Here is a 16,920-nt window from a genome sequence, read left to right on the forward strand (position 1 = left end):
AGACTAGGGTATGTACAGCTGTAGGTACTGGAAGACTAGGGTATGTACAGCTGTAGGTACTGGAAGACTAGGGTATGTACAGCTATAGGTACTGGAAGACTAGGGTATGTACAGCTATAGGTACTGGAAGACTAGGGTATGTACAGCTATAGGTACTGGAAGACTAGGGTATGTACAGCTGTAGGTACTGGAAGACTAGGGTATGTACAGCTGTAGGTACTGGAAGACTAGGGTATGTACAGCTATAGGTACTGGAAGACTAGGGTATGTACAGCTGTAGGTACTAGAAGACTAGGGTATGTACAGCTGTAGGTACTGGAAGACTAGGGTATGTACAGCTGTAGGTACTGGAAGACTAGGGTATGTACAGCTGTAGGTACTGGAAGACTTGGGTATGTACAGCTATAGGTACTGGAAGACTAGGGTATGTACAGCTGTAGGTACTGGAAGACTAGGGTATGTACACCTGTAGGTACTGGAAGACTAGGGTATGTACAGCTGTAGGTACTGGAAGACTAGGGTATGTACAGCTGTCTCTACTGGAAGACTAGGGTATGTACAGCTATAGGTACTGTATTCTACTCTATTCTACTGCACTGTGCTGTACTGTACTGTACTCTATTCTACTGAACTTTACTCTACTGTACTGCACTGTACTCTATTCTACTGCACTGTACTCTATTCTACTGCACTGTCCTGTACTGTACTCTACTCTATTCTACTGCACTGTGCTGTGCTCTACTGTACTGTAATCTACTCTACTGTACTCTACTCTACTGTAATGTGCTCTACTGTACTGTACTGTACTGTACTCTACTCTACTCTACTCTACTGTATTGACATCTACTGTACTCTTCTGTACTCTATTCTACTCTACTGTACTGTACTCCACTCTACTGTACACTCCTCTGCTGAACTCTACTCTACTGAGGTAGAGGAGATTAGAGGATATGAGATTAGAGTAGAAGGGAGTAGAGGAGGGTAGAGGAGGGTAGTGGAGAGGAGAGGAGAAGAGGAGAGGAGGGTAGAGGAGAGGAGAAGAGGAGGGTAGAGGAGAGGAGAGGAGAGGAGAGGAGAGGAGAGGTGGGTATAGGAGAGGAGGGTAGAGGAGAGGAGGGTAGAGTAGAGGAGGGTAGAGGAGAGGAGAGGAGAGGAGAGGAGAGGAGGGTAGCGGAGATGAGAGGAGGGTAGAGGAGAGGAGGGTAGAGGAGAGGAGGGTAGAGTAGGGGATGGTAGAGGAGAGGAGGGTAGGGGAGAGGAGGATTGAGGAGAGGAAAGTAGAGGAGATGAGAGGAGAGGAGAGGAGAGGAGAGGAGAGGAAAGGGGAGCAGAGGAGAGGAAGGTAGAGGAGAGGAAGGTAGAGGAGATGAGAGGAGGGTAGAGGAGAGGAGGGTAGGGGAGAGGAGAGGAGAGGAAGGTAGAGTAGAGGAGGGTAGACGAGAGGAGAGAAGAGGAGAGGAGGGTAGAGGAGAGGAGGGTAGAGGAGAGGAGGGTAGAGGAGATGAGGGTAGAGGAGAGTAGGGGAGAGGAGGGGACAGGAGAGGAGAGGGGGGTAGAGGAGAGGAGAGGAGAGGAGGGTAGAGTACAGGAGGTTAGAAGAGAGGAGGGTAGAGGAGAGGAGAGGAGGATAGAGTAAAGGAGGGTCGAGGAAAGGAGAGGAGGGTAGAGGGGAGGTGAAGAGAGGAGAGGAGGGTAGAGTAGGGGATGGTAGAGGAGAGGAGGGTAGGGGGAGAGGAGGATTGAGGAGAGGAAAGTAGAGGAGATGAGAGGAGAGGAGAGGAGAGGAGAGGAGAGGAAAGGGGAGCAGAGGAGAGGAAGGTAGAGGAGAGGAAGGTAGAGGAGATGAGAGGAGGGTAGAGGAGAGGAGGGTAGGGGGGAGAGGAGAGGAGAGGAAGGTAGAGTAGAGGAGGGTAGGAGAGGAGAGAAGAGGAGAGGAGGGTAGAGGAGAGGAGGGTAGAGGAGAGGAGGGTAGAGGAGATGAGGGTAGAGGAGAGTAGGGGAGAGGAGGGTACAGGAGAGGAGAGGGGGGTAGAGGAGAGGAGAGGAGAGGAGGGTAGAGTACAGGAGGTTAGAAGAGAGGAGGGTAGAGGAGAGGAGAGGAGGATAGAGTAAAGGAGGGTCGAGGAAAGGAGAGGAGGGTAGAGGGGAGGTGAAGAGAGGAGAGGAGGGTAGAGGAGAGGAGAGGAGGGTAGAGGAGAGGAGGGTAGAGGAGGAGAGGAGGGTAGAGGAGAGGAGGGTAGAGGAGAGGAGAGGAGGGTAGAGGAGAGGAGGGGAGAGGAGAGGAGGGTAGAGGAGAGGAGAGGAGGGTAGAGAAGAGGAGAGTAGAGGAGAGGAGGGTAGAGGAGAGGAGAAGAGAGGAGGGTAGAGGAGAGGAGAGGATGGTAGAGGAGAGGAGGGTAGAGGAGAGGAGAGGAGGGTACAGGAGAGGAGGGTAGAGGAGAGGAGGGTAGAGGAGAGGAGGGTAGAGATGAGGAGGGTAGAGGAGAGGAGGGTAGAGGAGAGGAGGGTAGAGGAGAGGAGGGTAGAGGAGAGGAGAGGAGGGTAGAGGAGAGGAGGGTAGAGGAGAGGAGGGTAGAGGAGAGGAGAGGAGGGTAGAGGAGAGGAGGGAATAGGAGAGGAGGGTAGAGGAGAGGAGAGGAGGGTAGAGGAGAGGAGAGGAGGGTAGAGGAGAGGAGGGAATAGGAGAGGAGAGGAGGGTAGAGGAGAGGAGGGTAGAGGAGGGTAGAGGAGAGGAGAGGAGGGTAGAGGAGAGGAGAGGAGGGTAGAGGAGAGGAGGGTAGAGGAGAGGAGGGTAGAGGAGAGGAGAGGAGGGTAGAGGAGAGGAGGGCAGAGGAGAGGAGAGGTGGGTAGAGGAGAGGAGGGTAGAGGAGAGGAGAGGTGGGTAGAGGAGAGGTGAGGTGGGTAGAGGAGAGGAGAGGAGAGGTGAAGAGAGGAGAGGAGAGGAGGGTAGAGGAGTAGAGCTAACTATCTCCCTCCTGCTCTCTCCTAGACAGTAGAGCTAACTATCTCCCTCCTGTTCTGTAATAGACAGTAGAGCTGACTATCTCCCTCCTGTTCTGTAATAGACAGTAGAGCTGACTATCTCCCTCCTGTTCTGTAATAGACAGTAGAGCTGACTATCTCCCTCCTGTTCTGTAATAGACAGTAGAGCTGACTATCTCCCTCCTGCTCTCTCCTAGACAGTAGAGCAAACTATCTCCCTCCTGTTCTGTAATAGACAGTAGAGCTGACTATCTCCCTCCTGTTCTGTAATAGACAGTAGAGCAAACTATCTCCCTCCTGTTCTGTAATAGACAGTAGAGCTGACTATCTCCCTCCTGTTCTGTAATAGACAGTAGAGCTGACTATCTCCCTCCTGTTCTGTAATAGACAGTAGAGCTGACTATCTCCCTCCTGTTCTGTAATAGACAGTAGAGCTAACTATCTCCCTCCTGTTCTGTAATAGACAGTTGAGCTAACTATCTCCCTCCTGTTCTGTAATAGACAGTAGAGCTGACGATCTCCCTCCTGTTCTGTAATAGACAGTAGAGCTGACGATCTCCCTCCTGTTCTGTAATAGACAGTAGAGCTGACGATCTCCCTCCTGTTCTGTAATAGACAGTAGAGCAAACTATCTCCCTCCTGTTCTGTAATAGACAGTAGAGCTGACTATCTCCCTCCTGTTCTGTAATAGACAGTAGAGCTGACTATCTCCCTCCTGTTCTGTAATAGACAGTAGAGCTGACTATCTCCCTCCTGTTCTGTAATAGACAGTAGAGCTGACTATCTCCCTCCTGTTCTGTAATAGACAGTAGAGCAGACTATCTCCCTCCTGTTCTGTAATAGACAGTAGAGCTAACTATCTCCCTCCTGTTCTGTAATAGACAGTAGAGCTAACTATCTCCCTCCTGTTCTGTAATAGACAGTTGAGCTAACTATCTCCCTCCTGTTCTGTAATAGACAGTAGAGCTGACGATCTCCCTCCTGTTCTGTAATAGACAGTAGAGCTGACGATCTCCCTCCTGTTCTGTAATAGACAGTAGAGCTGACTATCTCCCTCCTGTTCTGTAATAGACAGTAGAGCAAACTATCTCCCTCCTGTTCTGTAATAGACAGTAGAGCTGACTATCTCCCTCCTGTTCTGTAATAGACAGTAGAGCTGACTATCTCCCTCCTGTTCTGTAATAGACAGTAGAGCTGACTATCTCCCTCCTGTTCTGTAATAGACAGTAGAGCTGACTATCTCCCTCCTGTTCTGTAATAGACAGTAGAGCAGACTATCTCCCTCCTGTTCTGTAATAGACAGTAGAGCTAACTATCTCCCTCCTGTTCTGTAATAGACAGTAGAGCTAACTATCTCCCTCCTGTCTTTCTAGTCTTTCAATTAGGCAGACAGCTGAGTTGAGGTCAAATATGGTCCTGGAAAACTGTCTCTCTAAAGGGGCACAATCTTAGATTCAAACAGTGCACTCTCAGACTAGAGCTTTCAAATCAAAGTTAAGATTGATGATAACAACTGAAAGACCTCAACTCAAAGCTATGATCGAAGATAACACCTGAAAAACGTAAAATCAAAGCTCTGATGTATGATCAGATCCGAAATACCTCAAAGCTATATGATCTGTGATAACACCTGAAGAGGTTGTTTTTGGGTGACCAGGTGCACACCGTCCATTTTGGGAAGCCAGATTTTCTCTTGTTTGACTTCCGTCCAGTGTATTCAGTATTTGGCAGGTTAAACAATTATATTGAAATGACCAAACAAGCCTTTATTGCAGGCTATATCATGGATTACCTATTCATCAGGCTATATCATGGATTACCTATTCATCAGGCTATATAATGGATTACCTATTCATCAGGCTATATAATGGATTACCTATTCATCAGGCTATATAATGAATTACCTATTCATCAGGCTATATAATGGATTACCTATTCATTAGGCTATATAATGGATTACCTATTCATCAGGCTATATCATGGATTACCTATTCATCAGGCTATATCATGGATTAACTATTCATCAGGCTATATCATGGATTACCTATTCATCAGGCTATATCATGGATTAGCTATTCATCAGGCTATATAATGGATTACCTATTCATCAGGCTATATAATGGATTACCTATTCATCAGGCTATATAATGAATTACCTATTCATCAGGCTATATAATGGATTACCTATTCATTAGGCTATATAATGGATTACCTATTCATCAGGCTATATCATGGATTACCTATTCATCAGGCTATATCATGGATTAACTATTCATCAGGCTATATCATGGATTACCTATTCATCAGGCTATATCATGGATTAGCTATTCATCAGGCTATATAATGGATTACCTATTCATTAGGCTATATAATGGATTACCTATTCATCAGGCTATATCATGGATTACCTATTCATCAGGCTATATCGTGGATTACCTATTCATTAGGCTATATAATGGATTACCTATTCATTAGGCTATATAATGGATTACCTATTCATTAGGCTATAAAATGGATTACCTATTCCTCAGGCTATATAATGGATTACCTATTCATTAGGCTATATAATGGATTACCTATTCATTAGGCTATATAATGGATGACCTATTCCTCAGGCTATATAATGGATTACCTATTCCTCAGGCTATATAATGCATTACCTATTCATCAGGCTATATAATGGATGACCTATTCCTCAGGCTATATAATGCATTACCTATTCATTAGGCTATATAATGGATTACCTATTCCTCAGGCTATATAATGCATTACCTATTCATTAGGCTATATAATGGATTACCTATTCATTAGGCTATATAATGGATTACCTATTCATTAGGCTATATAATGGATTACCTATTCATTAGGCTATATAATGGATTACCTATTCATCAGGCTATATAATGGATTACCTATTCATTAGGCTATATAATGGATTACCTATTCATTAGGCTATATAATGGATGACCTATTCCTCAGGCTATATAATGGATGACCTATTCCTCAGGCTATATAATGCATTACCTATTCATTAGGCTATATAATGGATTACCTATTCCTCAGGCTATATAATGCATTACCTATTCATTAGGCTATATAATGGATTACCTATTCATTAGGCTATATAATGGATTACCTATTCATTAGGCTATATAATGGATTACCTATTCATTAGGCTATATAATGGATTACCTATTCATTAGGCTATATAATGGATTACCTATTCATTAGGCTATATAATGGATTACCTATTCCTCAGGCTATATAATGGATGACCTATTCCTCAGGCTATATAATGCATTACCTATTCATTAGGCTATATAATGGATTACCTATTCCTCAGGCTATATAATGCATTACCTATTCATTAGGCTATATAATGGATTACCTATTCATTAGGCTATATAATGGATTACCTATTCATTAGGCTATATAATGGATTACCTATTCATCAGGCTATATAATGGATTACCTATTCATTAGGCTATATAATGGATTACCTATTCATTAGGCTATATATCGGATTACCTATTCCTCAGGCTATATAATGGATGACCTATTCCTCAGGCTATATAATGCATTACCTATTCATTAGGCTATATAATGGATTACCTATTCCTCAGGCTATATAATGCATTACCTATTCATTAGGCTATATAATGGATTACCTATTCCTCAGGCTATATAATGGATTACCTATTCATTAGGCTATATAATGGATTACCTATTCATTAGGCTATATAATGGATTACCTATTCATTAGGCTATATAATGGATTACCTATTCCTCAGGCTATATAATGGATTACCTATTCCTCAGGCTATATAATGGATTACCTATTCATTAGGCTATATAATGGATTACCTATTCATTAGGCTATATAATGGATTACCTATTCATTAGGCTATATAATGGATTACCTATTCCTCAGGCTATATAATGGATTACCTATTCATCAGGCTATATAATGGATTACCTATTCCTCATGTTATATAATGGATTACCTATTCATCAGGCTATATAATGGATTACCTATTCATCAGGTTATATAATGGATTACCTATTCATCAGGCTATATAATGGATTACCTATTCCTCAGGCTATATAATGGATGACCTATTCCTCAGGCTATATAATGGATTACCTATTCCTCAGGCTATATAATGGATGACCTATTCCTCAGGCTATATAATGGATTACCTATTCATCAGGCTATATAATGGATTACCTATTCATTAGGCTATATAATGGATTACCTATTCATTAGGCTATATAATGGATGACCTATTCATCAGGCTATATAATGGATGACCTATTCATCAGGCTATATAATGGATGACCTATTCCTCAGGCTATATAATGGATTAACTATTCCTCAGGCTATATAATGGATTACCTATTCCTCATGTTACGTCATAGTCCTAATCTGCCGTATAAAACCTGCCTGCTGCTCTCCACAAAGAACGATCGATAATCTCCAAAATTATAGCTGCATAAACCTGGCTTTGCAATGCATTTTATCAAACAGGTCCAACCTCAGCAATGGCAGAAGCATGAGCCTCTGCTTGTCTATGTTCAGTACATGTCTGTTTTGTTTGTAAAAGTATTATTTTTTAAATACACAAATAAATCTATATATTGTGCCTTATTAAAAGACAGAAGGGTCTGCACTTTGCTGCATGCCTGCCCTGCCTTCATCTCTGCCTCCCAAGCCAACTCTCTGTGTGTCTCTGCTCTACCACCAGGGGGAGCTCTTCCTGGTGCCAGTGAGCCCACAGTAGACACAGAGGTGTCAGTGCAGCACATCCCCCCCTTCTGGTATTATGTAATGGCCGGCGTTGGGGCTCTGTTGCTCCTGGCATCATTCACTCTGGTCGTGGTTCTCTGTTGTCACCGCTATCAACTAGCAGCCAAGAAGAACGGCCAGCACTCAGTGTCCTACCAGAGTGCCCACTACCACAGCTCTCACTACGGCCCTGGGCCTAACCACAACCACTATCCCGGGCCTGGGGGGGTTATGTCGACCCACTACCCCGACAGAGGGCCTCTGTCTGGGTTGGGGCTCGCAGGACCCTCCGCACCTCCAATGGAGCCCATGCTGTCTATCAGGCTGGAGAAGGAGGATGAGCATTGAGGCTCCCAGTGCTGACTATGTTTGACACAGAGACAGACAGACAGACAGTACTGTGACTGGGCGGGCTTAACCAGACGGAACACCTGCCCTCAGATATCTATAGACACCCTCAGATGATGTCATGAAGGAACGATCTGGTGCGACCGGCCCTCTGTTTGGGAATCTGCTGTCTCTGAAGGAAAATTTCAATTAAAAAACAACAACATTAAGAGCAACAACAATACCCTCTGTTGGTTCCTCTTCCTCTTCCTCTGTTTGGTGGCTTTAAGACAGGACGAGGAGGGTTTGCTGTGATGATGTGCTTCCTGTTTCATTGAGCTTGTTTACGTCCAAAACGTCCAGCCAGAACCCTTAGCGGCGGGGCCCCGACTCCCACAAAGGGTTTCTGGGAAAGATGTGATTCGGGAATATGAGTCTACGTCTCAATTGGCACCCTATTCCCTATATAGTGCACCATGGGCCCTGGTCTAAACTAGTGTGCTGTATAGATTTGATTGAACAGTCCAGAGGAGAGGACACTCTTATAGCGGTGCCAAGATGCTGTAGGGAGGAGAGACGGAAACCGAGACAGTGGGTGAGAGAGGAGAGGCGAAAAAGAGAGAGAGAGAGCAGAGGGGAGTGGAGCCTGGATAGTCAGAGGGAGTTGTTTCCACGTGGAGAGCACCTCTGACATTTACAACACGAGAGGTGCTCTGTTCACGTATACACAGAGAGAGAGAGAGAGAGAGAGAGAGAGAGAGAGAGAGAGAGAGAGAGAGAGAGAGAGAGAGAGAGAGAGAGAGAGAGAGAGAGAGAGAGAGAGAGAGAGAGAGACAGAGAGAGAGAGAGAGAGAGAGAGAGAGAGAGAGAGAGAGAGAGAGAGAGAGAGAGAGAGAGAGAGAGAGAGAGAGAGAGACAGAGAGAGAGAGAGAGAGAAGAAGCTGCTCTTGAAGAAGGAGTCAGGATGGTCGGTATGACACATCTCTATTTTGTTTGACCTCCCTCCTGAAAGTGGAGAGAACTCAGTTTGCTTGGATGATGGACTTGCTTGTGTCTGTTTAGATATATTATAAACTAATGTTTTATTTCCTTTATGAAGGACTGAAGCGATGGAGACAATCCTGAACTAACTGCATTGGCGCACCTATCAATGGAGACAATATTTGTTTTCTTACTATATGCAACAGTCTTCTGAAGCTACCTTAGACAGCCTATACCCTCTGAGACAACCTATACCCTGTGAGACAGACTATACCCTCTGAGACAACCTATACCCTGTGACACAGACTATACCCTCTGAGACAACCTATACCCTCAGACTATACCCTCTGAGACAACCTATACCCTGTGAGACAGACTATACCCTCTGAGAGAACCTATACCCTGTGACACAGACTATACCCTCTGAGACAACCTATACCCTGTGAGACAGACTATACCCTCTGAGACAACCTATACCCTGTGACACAGACTATACCCTCTGAGACAGACTATACCCTCTGAGACAGACTATACCCTCTGAGACAGACTATACCCTCTGAGACAGACTATAACCTCTGAGACAGACTATACCCTCTGAGACAGACTATACCCTCTGAGACAGACTATACCCTGTGAGACAGACTATACCCTCTGAGACAGACTATACCCTCTGAGACAGACTATACCCTCTGAGACAGACTATACCCTCTGAGACAGACTATACCCTCTGAGACAGACTATACCCTCTGAGACAGACTATACCCTCTGAGACAGACTATACCCTCTGAGACAGACTATACCCTCTGAGACAGACTATACCCTCTGAGACAGACTATACCCTCTGAGACAGACTATACCCTCTGAGACAGACTATACCCTGTGACACAGACTATACCCTCTGAGACAGACTATACCCTCTGAGACAGACTATACCCTCTGAGACAGACTATACCCTCTGAGACAGACTATACCCTCTGAGACAGACTATACCCTCTGAGACAGACTATACCCTGTGAGACAGACTATACCATGTGAGAGAACCTATACCCTGTGACACAGACTATACCCTCTGAGACAACCTATACCCTGTGACACAGACTATACCCTCTGAGACAACCTATACCCTGTGAGACAGACTATACCCTGTGAGACAGACTATACCCTCTGAGACAAACTATACCCTGTGAGACAGACTATACCCTCTGAGACAAACTATACCCTCTGAGACAGACTATACCCTGTGAGACAACCTATACCCTCTGAGACAGACTATACCCTCTGAGACAACCTATACCCTGTGAGACAGACTATACCCTGTGAGACAGACTATACCCTCTGAGACAGACTATACCCTGTGAGACAGACTATACCATGTGAGACAACCTATACCCTGTGAGACAGACTATACCACCATGTGAGACAACCTATACCCTGTGAGACAGACTATACCACCATGTGAGACAACCTATACCCTGTGAGACAGACTATACCCTGTGAGACAGACTATACCCTCTGAATCAACCTATACCCTGTGAGACAGACTATACCCTGTGAGACAGACTATACCCTCTGAATCAACCTATACCATGTGAGACAGACTATACCATGTGAGACAGACTATACCATGTGAGACAACCTATACCCTGTGAGACAGACTATACCATGTGAGACAACCTATACCCTCTGAGACAACCTATACCCTGTGAGACAACCTATACCCTCTGAGACAACCTATACCCTGTGAGACATCCTATAGCCTGTGAGACATCCTATACCCTCTGAGACAACCTATACCCTGTGAGACAACCTATACCCTGTGAGACATCCTATAGCCTGTGAGACATCCTATACCCTCTGAGACAACCTATACCCTGTGAGACAACCTATACCCTGTGGGACATCCTATAGCCTGTGAGACATCCTATACCCTATGAGACAGACTATACCCTCTGAGACAATGTTCTTTATTTTTCTAAATTGTAGAATAATAGTGAAGACATCAAAACTATGAAATAACACATATGGAATCATGTAGTAACCAAAAAATCTAAATCTAAATTATTTTATATTTGAGAAATTAGCCACCCTTTGCATTGATGACAGCTTAGCACACTCTTGGCATTCTCTCAACCAGCTTCATGAGGTAGTCACCTGGAATGCATTTCAATTAACAGGTGTGCCTTGTTAAAAGTTCATTTGTGGAATGTTCTTCCTTTTTAATGCATTTGAGCCACTCAGTTGTTTTGTGACAAGGTGGTATACAGAACATTTCAAGAACTTTGAAAGTTTCTTCAAGTGCAGTCGCAAAAACCATCAAGCGCTATGATGAACCTGTCTCTCATGAGGACCGCCACAGGAAAGGAAGACCCAGAGTTACCTCTGCTGCAGAGGATAAGTTCATTAGAGTTAACTGTCTCTCATGAGGACCACCACAGGAAAGGAAGACCCAGAGTTACCTCTGCTGCAGAGGATAAATTCATTAGAGTTACCAGCCTCAGATTGAAGCCAAAATAAATGCTTCACAGAATTCAAGTAACAGACGCATCTCAACATCAACTGTTCAGAGGAGACTGCGTGAATCAGGCCTTCATTGTCGAATTGCTGCAAAAAACAAACTAGTAAAGGACACCGATGAGAAGAGACTTGCTTGGGCCAAGAAACACAAGCAAAGGACATTAGACCGGTGGAAATCTGTCCTTTGGATTGATGAGTCCAAATTATAGATGTTTTTTCTCCAACAGAAATCAGGGTCAAACAGGGAGAGATTGGGTTTGTTTGGCTTAAATCTGATTCTCTCCAAAAAAATCTTCTGTATACAAGAATGTAGAAAGAGATGGAAAGAGAGATGGAGAGATCAAAGATAACCTTTTTTCTAACGAATGAAGATGGATGTTATTTCTCTGGAAGGAGGAAAAGGATTATGTTTCAAACACAGACACATGACAGCTCTGGGCAGATGAACGGACTGGCAGGGTGGGAGAGAAACCGTCTGACCCAGCTCTGGGCAGACAGGCAGACTGGTAGGGTGGGAGAGAGACCGTCTGACCCAGCTCTGGGCAGACAGACAGACTGGCAGGGTGGGAGAGAAACCGTCTGACCCAGCTCTGGGCAGACTGGCAGACTGGCAGGGTGGGAGAGAAACCGTCTGACCCAGCTCTGGGCAGACAGACAGACTGGCAGGGTGGGAGAGAAACCGTCTGACCCAGCTCTGGGCAGACAGACAGACTGGCAGGGTGGGAGAGAAACCGTCTGACCCAGCTCTGGGCAGACAGGCAGACTGGTAGGGTGGGAGAGAGACCGTCTGACCCAGCTCTGGGCAGACAGACGGACTGGCAGGGTGGGAGAGAGACCGCCTGACCCAGCTCTGGGCAGACTGGCAGGGTGGGAGAGAAACCGTCTGACCCAGCTCTGGGCAGACAGGCAGACTGGTAGGGTGGGAGAGAGACCGTCTGACCCAGCTCTGGGCAGACAGACGGACTGGCAGGGTGGGAGAGAAACCATCTGACCCAGCTCTGGGCAGACAGACAGACTGGTAGGGTGGGAGAGAGACCGTCTGACCCAGCTCTGGGCAGACAGACGGACTGGCAGGGTGGGAGAGAAACCATCTGACCCAGCTCTGGGCAGACAGACAGACTGGTAGGGTGGGAGAGAGACCGTCTGACCCAGCTCTGGGCAGACAGACGGACTGGCAGGGTGGGAGAGAGACCGTCTGACCCAGCTCTGGGCAGACAGACGGACTGGCAGGGTGGGAGAGGGACCGTCTGACCCAGCTCTGGGCAGACAGACAGACTAGCAGTGTGGGAGAGGGACCGTCTGACCCAGCTCTGGGCAGACAGACAGACTAGCAGTGTGGGCGAGAGACCGTCTGACCCAGCTCATGTTGTCGGGTCCTGTCTCATGTCCCACTCTGTAACAGAACCGTGTTGTCGGGTCCTGTCTCATGTCCCACTCTGTAACAGAACCGTGTTGTCGGGTCCTGTCTCATGTCCCACTCTGTAACAGAACCGTGTTGTCGGGTCCTGTCTCATGTCCCACTCTGTAACAGAACCGTGTTGTCGGGTCCTGTCTCATGTCCCACTCTGTAACAGAACCGTGTTGTCGGGTCCTGTCTCATGTCCCACTCTGTAACAGAACCGTGTTGTCGGGTCCTGTCTCATGTCCCACTCTGTAACAGAACCGTGTTGTCGGGTCCTGTCTCATGTCCCACTCTGTAACAGAACCGTGTTGTCGGGTCCTGTCTCATGTCCCACTCTGTAACAGAACCGTGTTGTCGGGTCCTGTCTCATGTCCCACTCTGTAACAGAACCGTGTTGTCGGGTCCTGTCTCATGTCCCACTCTGTAACAGAACCGTGTTGTCGGGTCCTGTCTCATGTCCCACTCTGTAACAGAACCGTGTTGTCGGGTCCTGTCTCATGTCCCACTCTGTAACAGAACCGTGTTGTCGGGTCCTGTCTCATGTCCCACTCTGTAACAGAACCGTGTTGTCGGGTCCTGTCTCATGTCCCACTCTGTAACAGAACCGTGTTGTCGGGTCCTGTCTCATGTCCCACTCTGTAACAGAACCGTGTTGTCGGGTCCTGTCTCACGTAAAGTACAGTACATTCTGTATTTATAATGTGCACATTTTCACCCCAGACATCACACATCCCTTTGAGGAGAATATTTAGTTACATATTGCAGATTTTGTGTTGTACAGCTGTTTGATTTGTCCCAGCCAGCTCTCCGTACCAGCCTCCTCCTGTAGTTGATATATCCACACAGCTCAAAGCTTGCTGCCCTCGCAGTTCTAATCCATCACATTATTTAATTTATCGACGTGCGTTTTATTTATGAACTGCCACTGAAGCAGTGTGTTTTCTTTTTTTTTTCGCTAACTTTTCAAATATTTGAAGAGAAAGAAATTGGCATGTTGTCACAGGGCTTTTTGAAATCAGCCATGGCTGCCCGCTTCCCTTCCTACTCTGAGATGAGATTTGTTTAAAGTAGTTTCATATTTATAATTAGTTAATGGACCTCATCATATTTATTAAGTCTACGGTAAGCATTTATTTTAGAGTCGCTTTGGGTTTGCCTCCCAAACGGCCCCCTATTCCCTATGTAGTGCACTACATGGCCCCCTATTCCCTATGTAGTGCACTACATGGCCCCCTATTCCCTATGTAGTGCACTACATGGCCCCCTATTCCCTATATAGTGCACTACATTAGTAGCCCTACATGCACTACATGCCCCCTCCTCACATTCATATCATTGGGATGCCCTCCTCACAGTCATATCATTGGGATGCCCCCCCCCAAGGTCATATCATTGGGATGCCCCCTCCTCACAGTCATATCATTGGGATGCCCCCTCCTCACATTAATATCATTGGGATGCCCCCCCCCCTCAAGGTAATATCATTGGGATGCCCCCTCCTCACAGTCATATCATTGGGATGCCCCCCCTCAAGGTAATATCATTGGGATGCCCCCTCCTCACAGTCATATCATTGGGATGCCCCCTCCTCACAGTCATGTCATTGGGATGCCCCCTCCTCACAGTCATATCATTGGGATGCCCCCCTCAAGGTCATATCATTGGGATGCCCCTCCTCACAGTCATATCATTGGGATGCCCCCCCTCAAGGTCATATCATTGGGATGCCCCTCCTCACAGTCATATCATTGGGATGCCCCCCCTCAAGGTCATATCATTGGGATGCCCCTCCTCACAGTCATATCATTGGGATGCCCCCCCCCCTCAAGGTCATATCATTGGGATGCCCCCTCCTCACAGTCATATCATTGGGATGCCCCCTACTCACAGTCATATCATTGGGATGCCCCCTCCTCACAGTCATATCATTGGGATGCCCCCCCTCAAGGTAATGTCATTGGGATGCCCCCCTCCTCACAGTCATATCATTGGGATGCCCCCTCCTCACAGTCATATCATTGGGATGCCCCCCCCCTCAAGATAATGTCATTGGGATGCCCCCTACACAGGCATATCATTGGGATGCCCCCCTCAAGGTAATGTCATTGGGATGCCCCCCTCACAGTCATATCATTGGGATGCCCCCCTCAAGATAATGTCATTGGGATGCCCCCTCCTCACAGTCATATCATTGGGATGCCCCCCTCAAGGTAATGTCATTGGGATGCCCCCCTCACAGTCATATCATTGGGATGCCCCCCCCCCCTCAAGATAATGTCATTGGGATGCCCCCTCCTCACAGTCATATCATTGGGATGCCCCCCACCTCAAGGTAATGTCATTGGGATGCCCCCTCCTCACAGTCATATCATTGGGATGCCCCCCACCTCAAGGTAATGTCATTGGGATGCCCCCCATACACAGGCATATCATTGGGATGCCCCCCCCCTCAAGGTAATGTCATTGGGATGCCCCCCCCTCACAGTCATATCATTGGGATGCCCCCCTCAAGATAATGTCATTGGGATGCCCCCTCCTCACAGTCATATCATTGGGATGCCCCCCTCAAGATAATGTCATTGGGATGCCCCCTCAGGTAATGTCATTGGGATCATCACAGTCATATGGGATGCCCCCTCAAGATAATGTCATTGGGATGCCCCTCCTCGCAGTAATATCATTGGGATGCCCCCCCTCAAGGTAATATCATTGGGATGCCCCTCCTCACAGTCATATCATTGGGATGCCCCCCTCAAGGTAATGTCATTGGGATGCCCCCTCCTCACAGTCATATCATTGGGATGCCCCCTCAAGGTAATGTCATTGGGATGCCCCTCCTCACAGTCATATCATTGGGATGCCCCCCTCAAGATAATGTCATTGGGATGCCCCCATACACAGGCATATCATTGGGATGCCCTCAAGGTAATGTCATTGGGATGCCCCCTCACAGTCATATCATTGGGATGCCCCCCTCAAGATAATGTCATTGGGATGCCCCCTCCTCACAGTCATATTATTGAGCTAATGCACTGAGCGGGGTCCTTGGGCCCAAGGAACAGACCATATGGTGCCTGAGTAAAATTAGCTCATTCTTCTACCACTAAGCAGGGAAGTAGACAAGGAAGTTGTGGGTGCTGTAAAGACCCATACCAGACTGGTGTTGAAGGTGCTGTAAAGACCCATACCAGACTGGTGTTGAAGGTACTGTAAAGACCCATACCAGACTGGTGTTGAAGGTACTGTAAAGACCCATACCAGACTGGTGTTGAAGGTACTGTAAAGACCCATACCAGACTGGTGTTGAAGGTACTGTAAAGACCCATACCAGACTGGTGTTGAAGGTACTGTAAAGACCCATACCAGACTGGTGTTGAAGGTACTGTAAAGACCCATACCAGACTGGTGTTGAAGGTACTGTAAAGACCCATACCAGACTGGTGTTGAAGGTACTGTAAAGACCCATACCAGACTGGTGTTGAAGGTACTGTAAAGACCCATACCAGACTAGTGTTGAAGGAAGGACCCATACCAGACTGGTGTTGAAGGTACTGTAAAGACCCATACCAGACTGGTGTTGAAGGTACTGTGACCCATACCCTGTAAAGACACATACCAGACTGGTGTTGAAGGTACTGTCATACCAGACTGGTGTTGAAGGTACTGTAAAGACCCATACCAGACTGGTGTTGAAGGTGCTGTAAAGACCCATACCAGACTGGTGTTGAAGGTACCAGACTGTAAAGACCCAGACTGGTGTTACCAGACCCTGGTGTTGAAGGTACCAGACTGGCGTTGAAATAAAGCTACCAGACTGGTGTTGAAGGTGCTGTAAAGACCCATACCAGACTGGTGTTGAACTGTAAAGACCAGACATACCAGACTGGTGTTGAAGGTGCTGTAAAGACCCATACCAGACTGGTGTTGA

General features: G+C 46.6%; 1 protein-coding gene and 1 long non-coding RNA gene across 3 annotated transcripts in view; both read left to right on the top strand.

Moving 5' to 3' along the window:
• The window catches only part of LOC118386452 (neuropilin-2-like), a 237,768-nt gene that overhangs the window by 199,370 nt on the left and 21,478 nt on the right, over positions 1 to 16,920 (top strand). The gene's annotated exons all lie outside the window — the stretch shown is intronic.
• The window catches only part of LOC127931213 (uncharacterized), a 1,380-nt gene continuing 427 nt past the window's right edge, over positions 15,968 to 16,920 (top strand). For both annotated transcript variants that reach the window (XR_008140392.1, XR_008140391.1), the window contains exons 1-4: positions 15,968 to 16,476; positions 16,541 to 16,575; positions 16,653 to 16,722; positions 16,888 to 16,920. The exon at positions 16,888 to 16,920 is cut by the window's right edge and continues 247 nt beyond it. This is a non-coding gene — a long non-coding RNA (uncharacterized LOC127931213). The remainder of the gene's footprint in view (positions 16,477 to 16,540; positions 16,576 to 16,652; positions 16,723 to 16,887) is intronic.

Source organism: Oncorhynchus keta, chromosome 7 (genome assembly GCF_023373465.1).
Source record: "Oncorhynchus keta strain PuntledgeMale-10-30-2019 chromosome 7, Oket_V2, whole genome shotgun sequence".
Classification (NCBI taxonomy): domain Eukaryota; kingdom Metazoa; phylum Chordata; class Actinopteri; order Salmoniformes; family Salmonidae; genus Oncorhynchus; species Oncorhynchus keta.